An 11,610-nucleotide genomic window follows, 5' to 3' on the forward strand; every position below is an offset into this window, starting at 1 on the left:
ACTCCATGTCCTTTGATGTTTTGCTATGCCATCTTACATACGGTGCGGAGACTGGGTTTACAAACTCCTTTCTCTTATTCTTTCAGGTTCTTTTACATAAACATTTTTTTTTTTTTTAATGAATCCCCCCGCCCCCAACCAGCCTTTCCTTATAGATTGCACCCCCGACCTAATTACATAAGTACCTGATGGGCTGGAACGCTTCCAAAAGGGCCTCTTAGGAAAAACAATCTGAAGGGTTTTCTTCCCCTTCTTTTGTAATTACATAATTACTCAGCTGACTAATATGAGTCACCGTGTGCCATTCTAATCTCCCAGGCACAAAATAGTTTTATTATTTTCCTTGGAACTACCTAATTACCCAATGGATAGCAATAACTCCCAGGATCTTTTCAGTAAGTAATCTGTAAAGCTCAAGGCTGAAATTCCTCCAGAAGTCTTTGAAAATGGAAGAGAACTTAGAATAATATTATCACATACCACATGAGACACTGAAGTTGTTGGTGACAACAGTGGTCCAATGACATGCCACAAATAAATCTGGAAAGAAATGTGGGTCCGGGATAAGTTAATGAGGCAGATTCTCCCTGCTGTGTCTTAGAAAGCAACACTCCCGAGTCAGAAGAGCAGTGACTGAGCGCACATCTCATCAGTTAAGAAATTAGCAAGCGGGTCCTGGGGATCCAGCTCCGCATCGGGCTCTCTGCTCAGTGGGGAGCCTGCTTCCTCCTCTCTCTCTCTCTGCCTGCCTCTCTGCCTACTTGTCATCTCTGCCTGTCAAATAAATAAATAAAATCTTTAAAAAAATAATAAAAAAAAAAGAAATTAGCAAGCGTTCCCAATATACGTGTATTTATTTATACATTATACATATCTGCTATATGGACCCATGTATTAACTGTTAGCAAAACTTGATTATTGTCTTGATAAAACCTCAGTGCCCAGAGAGATGATACTTCCCCATATCTGAGTGGAAGCCTAGCATATACCATTTCGGAGAATGCTGCCTTCTGGAATACCAAAGTCTCCACTATGTTCTAGAATTGCTCTACAATTAACTTGTAGTTATTCAGTCTCTATTAACTTATGGAATAGATTAGGAGACTGCCTATATTGATTCTTTCCTCCCTTTTAAAAAGGAATATGGAGGAAAGTCACACAAGCCCCAGGATCTTTTCCAGGGGATGCCCAGAACCAATAGACACAATAGTCTTCTCTCCATGACTTTCCTGACCCTCTGCTTCCCCTAATTTCTCATCTGGTCCCTGGAATGGTGCATTTATGAAAGCCTCTTTCTGATCTGCAGTCTAAAGGGTTGGGCAGACTACATGATTTACAAAGCCAACATGTTGGCCTATGCCCTGGATATGATAGATTTCTAATAAAAAGAAATGCATATTTATCCAAGCTATTGACTGGCTCAGTCTAATCGATACTAAATCTGATCATGCCATTTTCCAATGTATAATAAAATGCTAAGTCATGTTCATAATTCAACTGTATTTAGAACTGCCCTTCATAGTTCCAGTTCACTAAAACATTTTAAGAAAAAAGCCACATTAAATTCTATTTAGAGTAATATTGAACCTAAAGAACTGAAGCTTCACTTAGTGCAGTTGAGCCGAGTAATGTGCTTGTCATTTACTGAAATAATTATTGATTCAAGTCCATGACAATGAATTTCATATTCCAAATATTCACAACACACATTTTATACAAGTTTCATAGGTGTTAGGAAACAAATAAATAAATCTGGAAAAGCGCTCAGTCAAGTCTGATTGTTCTGGTTCTTTGGTATATACACCAAAGCATACACTGTAAGAGCAGCAACACCAAAGTCATTTTGATAGTTAAACACAAACGGCCCCAAACAATGAACACACAGAAAGAGTACCCTCCCCCAGAGGGAGGTGGCTCTGGCTTTGAATGTCTGGAAGGGAGCCAACAGGCTGTCCATTAACTTAAATCTCTCAGAAAACAACAGGTACCTCACCTTCTCTCCTGGAAGGGCCTCCTGATCAACATCCCCCTGCCCCATCTTGGGCCCTGATCTTTCTTGACTTTTTGAATTTTGGGCAGAGAAGTACTGGAGCATGAAGCCAGGAACCTCAGGAATACATCTGTGAATGATAAAATCTCTCTCCAGCTTAGAAATTTAAGACTCTTTTTTCACCATCAAAGAGCAAGGAAAGTTGCTTTTGCAGTGATGCACTCAACCCATGCTTACCCATGCTTTAAGACCACTGATTTCCTAGAAACACCTGGCATCTTTCCTCTTCTCAGGCCTCTTGGTACCACCAAACTAGATATACAGACTTGGGGACTTTGTCCTTCAGAAGTCATTGGCTAGAGTCCAGTCCTCCACTTAGAACAGAAATGTTCTGACTCCACGTCAAGCTACAGACTGCTGGAGGCAAATGGGATATTCACTAAAAATAATGGAGACCAAGAGTGGTAGGACTGCCGCCTAAGGACTGGCCTTATACAGTTGGTTGACTATGGCTTCCTGCAAATCCCACGGTTACTAGAAAGAAGTTTAAAAGTTGTAGGCTATTTCAGGAACATTAGAAAGACACTGAGTTCAATTTACCGTTCATTTAATCTGTAAAAAGCTGAGTACCTACTATTTTCCAGACACTATTTACAAGCAACCGGAGACACAGTTCATTCACTTCCCTATTTGAGTGTTCATTACAAGCCAGGGACAGGCTGGCCACACATGCCACAAGTCCTAGCACAGGGAAGCTTGCTGCATCAGTTCGAGGCTCTGATTACTAGAGTAAGGCCTGATAAGCAAGTACTCAGGGATTATTTGGAACTTTAGAATCTGTAAAAATAGCCTTGTTGCCTCCATCCCACCATTCCATCCTTTAGTCTACTATGTATTAATGAAGGGTAGAGTGCTGGACACTGAGGATACAACAGTGGGCAGACCGAGTCATAGTTCTGGCCTTCTATTGACAAAATTTGACACAAGTCCAAGTTCTCAAGTTTCGCCCAATTTGAGAATAAGATATTAATGTGAGAATTATACCAACATCACTCATCCTTGGTATACCTTTCTCCCCCTAACTTTATTGATGTAGGACTGACAAAGTTTACAAATATTTAGGTTGTATGCAATGATTTTTTAAAGATGTATAACCCAATGATTTAATATATGCATACATTGTAAAATGATCACCATCAGCAAGCTACTGCATTACATCACAGAGTTACCATGTGTGTGTGCATGCGCACATGTGTGTTTGTTTGTGTGTGTGTGTGCGCGTGTGGTGCCAAGTCTCAAGACCTACCTTTTAGAAAATTCGAATATACAACAGAGAATTCACTACAGTCACCATGCTGTACATTAGACAAGACTAGTCTTGTAACTGGAAGTCCAGATGCTTTGATGAATATTTCCCTGTTTCCACCACCCCCCACCCCCTGGCAACTCCTGTTCTATAGTCGTTCTTAGAGCTCAATTTTTTTTAATTAGCGAGAATTGTGCCTCAGATAAACCTCATTGGCTACGATACTGCCACTGCGCAAAGCTCTCAATTTGTTTTCAAACGTCACTTATGAGTGAGAACGTAAATGTTATTAGTCCTTGAGGGTATAGGAAGGGCTGTGAGGTGTTAAATAAAAGTTCGGTCAAAGAAGACAGAAGAGTCTCTTAAAGATTGACTTTTTGGAAAAGGTTTTGTTGTTTGAATTTCTTCCCTGAACTTGTTTATCTTTTGTTGATCTTTTCATGTACTTGAAAAAATTGCACTGGACTGAAACTCTAAATTTAAAAAAAAAAAAAAAAAAAGGCAAGCAAGAAATGGGAGAGCCCTAGAGGCCTGCAGAGCATCAGCTCCCCGGTGGGGAGGGCTTTCACTCCACGTCCTCACTCACACACATGGTTTCCATTAAAATCACTGAGAGGTCCTCCTGAGTAGTGTCAACCACACGTTTCCTCAGTGAGCCACAAAATAAAGTGCTATTAATTCTCACCAATATTCATGAAATGATGGTCTTCTATTGCACATGTCTAACCTCCTACCTTGGTCTCAAGATTCCCCATACTTTTCTGACCCATGGGCGAACCTTTTTGCATCTCAGGGAGCATACCGAGTGATCATAAAATGGTCAAGGCTACCTTTAGTTACAAGGTTTAATAGGCTATTCAGATGGGAATCATATTGATGTAATTATAAGTAGGGTTTTTTTTTTTTTTAGAAAGAAAAGGACTGTAATGCTTACTTTTCCTTCCCTCACCCTGAATTCCCTATTAGGAATAAACTTTCTTTCTGGAGAAAGACCCTCTTTTGCATCTATTAATACATCACTTCAAATTTCTTTTTCTTGTATTTTTTTCTTATTTTTAAAATTTTGATTTGCTTCCAAGTCCGGTTGAAAGTGTTTTTTTCTTTTTTTTTTTAAATGTAATTTAAAAAAACACATTACGTTTTTACATCTACTCTGACCATTCTCAGATTACAAGCCTCTGAAGTGTGCTTGGCCTGTTGCCGGGTGTATTTATTACCATTAATAAATGAGTCGCTGGTGTAAGAATGCAAATTTTATGTGGCCCATGTATAAATGAGCCTGTTAAGAATGACCAGATACACATTTTATGTGACTGCTAAATAATTATGTCATAGAAATACAGCTTGTGAATTCAACATTAAAGAAAGAAATGGATTCAAATAATGTTCGAGTATTTGTCAAAACAGGGTTTTGGTGAGTTAAGGACATTAAAAAAGGACAAAAGAAAACGTTCAGGCTCTAGGAAGAGAATGTGGAAGCTTCAGCTTACCACAGTGGCCTCTGAAGTCCACTTTCCTGTCTTCATTCATTAAATGATGCAGGCGTATCCAGATCACAACACTGGTCTTATGTTTTGAATACTGTCATCTGTGAAGACAGGTCTTAGAGGAGGGACATCCGAAACCGTGCTTATCCACAGCCACAACACTTCAAGTCAGGGCTGAGAAAAAGGGATCAGATAGATAATGGGGACATGGTAATGAGGGAGACAGCTATGATCGTGGAGCTCATATTCTGGGGTGATGGACATTCACATAACCAATCATGCAGTGTATTACAGTGTTGCAAAAGTGTTATCTGGTGCCTGTCAAGTGGCACAAACCAGAGTTCTCCAAAGTGTCATTTCCATATCAAGCTGTCCCATCCTATAAGAAGTCTGGATGTTATTTTAATGTCATTTCTCTAGTTTGTGCACTGAGCAGCACCTCAGTATGGAAGTGCTGGATAGACCAGCCACAGGGAGAGTCAAGGAGAGACAATAAGTCATTCTGCAAACCAAAGGACTATAGCACCAAAAACTACTGGGTGTTTAAAAAAAAAAAAAAAAAAAGACACCATTCTAGAACATAAGAATGAGACAGGAGTTACTTAATTTTAGTCTGGACACAATCTGTGAACTTAATCTACATTCCAATGCCTTCAATAAATATCATACCATCCTCTCTCTGTAAGTACATCTGTTGGTCAATGAGGATGGTCTGTGAGAGCCATGCAATGTTTTTAAATTATTAGAAATTACTGGCAAAGCTTAAATGGAAAGTTTGCATAACCAGCCACATTATCTAGTTGGGTTTTTTGTTCTGTTTTGTTTCTGAAGAATGGGTAACTCTAGCAATATTTCCATATCAGCATCAATCAACAGGACCACAGTGGTACTCAGCTTCCCTCTGAAAAGATAATGTGCCCTCCGCTCTAGGACAATCCTTTTTACTGCTGATGTTATTATACTAGGTGTGGGAGAGGTTGGCAAGGTTGGTTTCAGTCACTGACTTTATATGCCCTGCACTTGGGGGCAGCTGCTTTGTACATTTCAATCTTTAACTGCACAATCAATTCAAACAATCTAGGCTTTTCACTGTTTTGCTTTACTCTGTTCCTTGAATGCTGTGTTTTCACCTCTACTTAACACCGTTATTCATGAATTCTTGCATTTCTGCAGCAATTCTAATTCCACTCTCAACTGCTTACACATTTATTTGTTCAATAGATATGTACCTAGTATTTCATACTAACTAGGGGTTGGGGATGGGCAAATAAATGTATAAGGCACAATCTCTGACCTAAAGAACTCCACTATCTAAAAGAGGACATCTGAGTGGAGGAGAATAGCAGGGATTTAAAAAAAAAAAAAAAAAAATCTGTAGCCAGAGAGCCATGTGTCAGATCATAAATTTTGATTTTCTACATTTTGTAGGAGGACAAGGTCAAGACCTTTAATTTTGTCATCTGTCCTCCCTCTCAGCTAAGTTCTCTGTCTTTACCACCCTCACCAACCCCCTCACTGACTTTAAGGATATCGAGCATGTTATTTTGGCTGGGGGGCAGGAGAACAGAATATGTATTTGAAAGCCAGACCCATGAACCTTGCTCTGGAAACTTTTCAAATGCAACCTCTTTATAATGGTGTCTAAAGATTTTACTATTTAAATGCTCAATGGCAGTCTTGGAAAAAACTTATGGCGAAAATATACTGAAATGTAGAAAAATTAATCTAGTATAGAATGTTAGAGCTGGAAGAGACATTTCATTTTACAGGTAGGGAATTTAGCACCAGATAATGCCATCTCTCAGGCCCTAGCAACAATTAACTAATAGCCAGAAATCAATCTCAAATTTGAATATTCCCAGATCATTTTTGTTATTAAACACTGAACAATACAAACGGTCAGATAATCTCACTCCCCACCACCCTCATCCTTTTTTTTTTTTTAATTTAACTTCTAAGGAACAAGCAAAATTCACATTAAAATTATAATTATTCAGTAAATTCAACAAATACTTGTTGAGTTCTGATTCTATGCCACTCTTCTGTCTGTGCTGTACAGCATCAACTAAACAGCCAAAATCTCCTGCCCTCCAGGAGCTCACATTCCAGTGGATGAGCTGTGTTTGAAGCCAATCCAAGCTTATAGGACCCTACACACCCTTTAGACCCACAGCCCGTCTGACTTCTAAGACTGTTGTAACCATCTAGGGGGACAACGGCCAGGAAAAATGCTTTGTAACATCAAAGGGCTCTACAAACTTATTGCGAATTCTAACATGCCAATGACCCACTGAGCTCATATGGCCAGGCATGATGTAAAAGAAACCACAGTAATGGATTCCATCCTACAAACCACAAAATATTTCCATTGGTTTTACCATAACCCAAATCCGATGTAAGGCTCTTGAAAGAATGGTAACTCCACTGACCATATGAAAAAGGCCATGCAGAGCACTGAATATCCTGCCTCAATTCCATCACCACAGAAACATCCAAGCTAAATAATTTGCTCCCCAAAGAGCTCCACTTTGTTCTCCACTTCAGTTTGTCTCAGAATTTTTTTTCACTGTCTCCATATTTCAGACCAAAAAATAAAAACGTGCACATCACCCATATTACCATAAATGCCCCTAGTCTGGCCAGCAGGGCTCACCTTTAGGACATCAGGAGAATGTCACCATTAAGCGGACTTTCTCCAGTTAACATCTCTTTCTCATTTCTAAGCCGAGTAAAACCATTCTGTGAGAGGATGCTTCTCCATTTTCTATTCTAATCTGCAAAACTGTTTTCTCTTCCACCCAGCTGAAAATGCTGTATAATCACATTGCCCAGCAGCCACATCTACCTTTCTGCAAAAAGTCAGCAGTGATGCTCCTTTCCCCACTTCTCTCCAAGGACATCCCAACATCCATACTTAACCCTTCTTCAGACTGGGAAATTTATTAATAGAGGCAAGACTCTAGAAGCCAAAAATCATAGACAGTACCCAAGTTCTACCTTCAGATGAACCATCCATAATGAAGGAAGCAAAGAAAACAGCTCATTAACCTCTCTAGGTGCTAACTTTCATCCCCAAATGGTTTCTTAGCTTCCTGTGACTCTCTCTAATGCATAAACCAATTATACCAATGTAATCCACTGCGTGCTTAGTGATTGAACGTCCATGGCCACCTAGAACGTGAGCTCCAGATCCTATCTTACTCCGCATCGCTGTGTCTCCCTCACCTGAGTGAATGCTGGCCACAGCGGAGGCACTTAGTATTTGCTGAACTTAAACAGTAATAGATCAGGGAACACGTCGTTTGAATTATAGACTTCCTCTGACCAAGCTTATACAAGCTTATACTACCTAGTTTTCATCAACAGAATAAAAACAATCTACTACTATGCTGCATCACTGTCTTAATTCACTGCCCACATGCCATTGAGGTCTGGCTTCAACTTCCACCACCTCCTGCTACTACAATGAGACTCCGCACTCCTAGTTCCTCACTCCCTGCCATCCCCCGCCTCACGCCAGCTTTGTCTCACGCTTGCCTCTAATCAAAAGCAGAGTGCACGAAATAGGACACGGGATCACATTAGCGCAGCTTTATTTTGATGTATTTTTGTCAAGCCTGTACAGACAAGTGGGAAGAGCACCGAAACAGAAGCTGGGAAAATACTGCCAGAAATGAGGTCAACAAATAACTTCAGCATTTACCTTCCTGTTAGTTCTAAAGATTTTAAGCAAAGTAACTGCTCTTTTTTCTATAGGTTAAAGCCTGAACCTGAATTAGGGGGGAAAAAAAGGCAAAGCAAATCCCTAATAGAACATTTTTCATCCTATGGTCTCAGAGATTAGATTTCTTTCTATTTTTACCTAAAACAACAGAGGTTTATGCCTCCTTGTCTTTCCAAATCATACCCAAAGGTTGGCAATAAGGCTCCAGTTGGTAGTTAATAAATCTCAGGTAATGTATCGATCACTCTTCATGCTTTCTTCTATTGTTCTTAAAACATAAGAACTGTCTCATTATGTTAAGAAAAAAAGGACACGTTTCCACACTTAAATGCCAACCAAGGAAAGAAATCCCTGGGAAGCTAATAATGAAACAAAGGTGGTTTTCTTCAGCAGAACTGTGTGCGCTAAATTGCACTTTTATGTGATTTTTAGGGCAATTTGCCACTTTCTTGCCACACTTTATCACTTTCCTTCAGCAACGAAAAGAAAAAGAAGGACCACAATGACCTATATATTACGGCACTAACAATGAGTGGCTCCAAGCTTAGGAGTCAGATTTAATCACGGATATTTCATTTTCTTATCTAAGAGAAACTTGAGGGTACATTCTCAAGAATTTTACTGTTCCTCCCAGGGTCTTCATCTGAGAGTTTCCTTCTTTAAATGCTGTCAACAACACTGTTTCCATCTGCATCTGTTATCCATGTTACACGCTACTTCACTATTTATGTGGATGCCTTGCCTTCCACTCCCAGAGCATCTGTCAACCCCCCTCATCACCAAAATCGAGAAACTGAGGACCAGGGATTTAACGCGACTTGCCTTCCCATATGTGGACCACCAGGGCTGAGGGATAAAATGGTTGCTAAGGTAGGTTCTGGTGTTCAGTGAGCATGACAGTTCATAAGTGGAAAGAAACTGGAGAGGGGAGAATCAATTTGAGCCTCATGTCTCCCATGTCTCAATGAGGAAGATACTTCACTGGGTTGCTCCTTGCAACCAAGGGGTTAAAAATTCAAAATCCAACCACTCCCCCCAGAAAGTGATTCCTTTTCTCTCCTTTGACTTGCTTTTCCAGTTGAGTACTACCCTTCCCTGTCTTGTGTCCAATTTCAAGTCTTTTCAGGAAGACTTCCCAAGCCCTCTAAGTTACGTCCACAGGCACTCAGGACACCCACACTTCTCCATCATTTTATCACAAAGGTAATTAAATAATGTATGGGGAAGGTGCTAGGTCAGAAGTCCCATGAGCAGAGCAAGTTTGTCTTTATCTCCCCTCGATCCTACCCTGTCACCTAGACCACAGTGGGTGCAAAGAGATGGTGTCTCGTAAGACCTTGCTAAATGAACACCCAGTACATTTTCCATAAATGAAATTCTGTGTTCATGCTTCTTTCCAGCCCTTCTGGTTGTTGAGCCAAGTGACACATACTTAGCTATTCTCACCTCTCTTAGGTCAACCCATTCTTCTCTTTAAAAATGACTTAGTTCATGGTTTCTGTGTAGTGATAGCAGCTTCCTGGTGTCTGATGTTTTATCTCTCATTTCAGTGTGAACAAAACAATCGAGGAAAAGTCACTTCTGTGTTTAGCTCTTTTGGCAAAACAAACCTCCCTCCTCCCTTTTCCCCCCACCCAGCATTTGCCCTGAATTTGACTTCATCAGAGTCTACGTTAAGAACAGCAGCTAAACCTCCTTTGAAACTTTATTCACCATGGCCAACAGAAAAAAAAAAAAAAAAAGAAAGAAAGAAAGAAAAAGAAAAAAAAAAGAAATTCCTTTAAAACGGTCTTTAATCTAGCTGGAATGCCATAGATTGCTTCCAGATGTGCACGATACAAAAGTCAATCAAAGCTATTTATACTGACACTCTACAGTCCAAACAATCTGAAGCCAAATGCCATGTCTCCGCTTCACCGAAGCTATAAATGTCAGTTTTGTTGAATTTGGAGAGGTGTTGAAGAGTTCATGCAAGTTTGAGTTCTTGACTCTTTTAAAGCCAGCGGTAATCTTGAAAGGGGGGAAATAAAACCACGACACACACACACTTTTGTAAATCCCCATCCTCACAGTGCCTACCTGACACCTCTCGTATATGACCTGAAAAGTACCAGAGGTTAGAAGACAATACTCAGTTTATAAGACAGAAGAATGTAGCTCTTGGACAAGACACCAAAGAATCTGGCCAGATCCCCGTACCCCACCCTGAACACAAACAAGCATGCTCGGGATTCAGTTGGCTGCGTGGCATGTAGTGATACCTTTTTGACATCAGAGCAACCGTACTGCTCTCCAGAGCGGCCTCACCCACAAGGCAGTTCATGCTGTTGGCCCCATACTTGGGGACCGGTGTGAGCACAGAGCTGGAGGTCCAGATGGCAAGCTGGGGACTTATGTCATTTAGAGACATTTGCTATCTCTCTTCTCCACTGAGATGTCCTCTCTAGGCCTGTGTTTCTACCTTATTCAACATCACATTCCCAGTGCCCAGCATGCATTAGGCCCCCAATAAATAATGTTGAAGAAAAGATGAACTGTATGTCTACCTTTTCCAGGAATATGCTTCATAATGGTGAATTCAGAAAAGGCACAGCAGATATTGACACAGAAAAATAAAGCCAGCTTGAGCTGGGGGGGCCCAAACCATGCAGCTGCAAATCCCACCTTGTGGACAAGTGGTGTGTTTGTACACGCCCCCTAATGCCGCTGAGGCTCAGCCCTCTGTAAGGTAGAGGCAGCTCAAGGCGCCTAGCTCAGGCAGCTGCCACCAGGAGGCTGTCCCGGTTTCTCCTTAGGCTTTGGTATTCATGCCTTTCCTGTGGTCCCTGTGGTTAAGATTTCACGTGTTTGAAAAACAAACGGAGCCAGAAACAACTCAAATTTGGAACCGTATGTAATAAAGAGTTCAAAGCAAACATGAGTCAATTTCATCCGCAGATTGGCACGGCACTGGCGCTACATGAAATCTCTAGGATCTGCCAGCAGTAATTTCATAGGATCGCACCTACTACCAAGGGTCATGTGCAGGACCACGCGGCAACATCCACTGCCCTCCATGTAGAACCACCCTGGCTAGTTGTGTTCAGTCACAGGTCCTGGAGGT

At 40.8% G+C, this 11,610-nt stretch overlaps 1 pseudogene; it reads right to left on the reverse strand.

Annotated features, from left to right (window-relative positions):
- Positions 1 to 3,452: 3,452 nt before the first annotated feature.
- On the reverse strand, positions 3,453 to 3,538 carry LOC131826114 (U4 spliceosomal RNA; annotated as a pseudogene).
- Between the last annotated feature and the right edge of the window lie 8,072 nt (positions 3,539 to 11,610).

Source organism: Mustela lutreola, chromosome 2 (assembly GCF_030435805.1).
Source record: "Mustela lutreola isolate mMusLut2 chromosome 2, mMusLut2.pri, whole genome shotgun sequence".
NCBI classification, from domain to species: Eukaryota; Metazoa; Chordata; class Mammalia; order Carnivora; family Mustelidae; genus Mustela; species Mustela lutreola.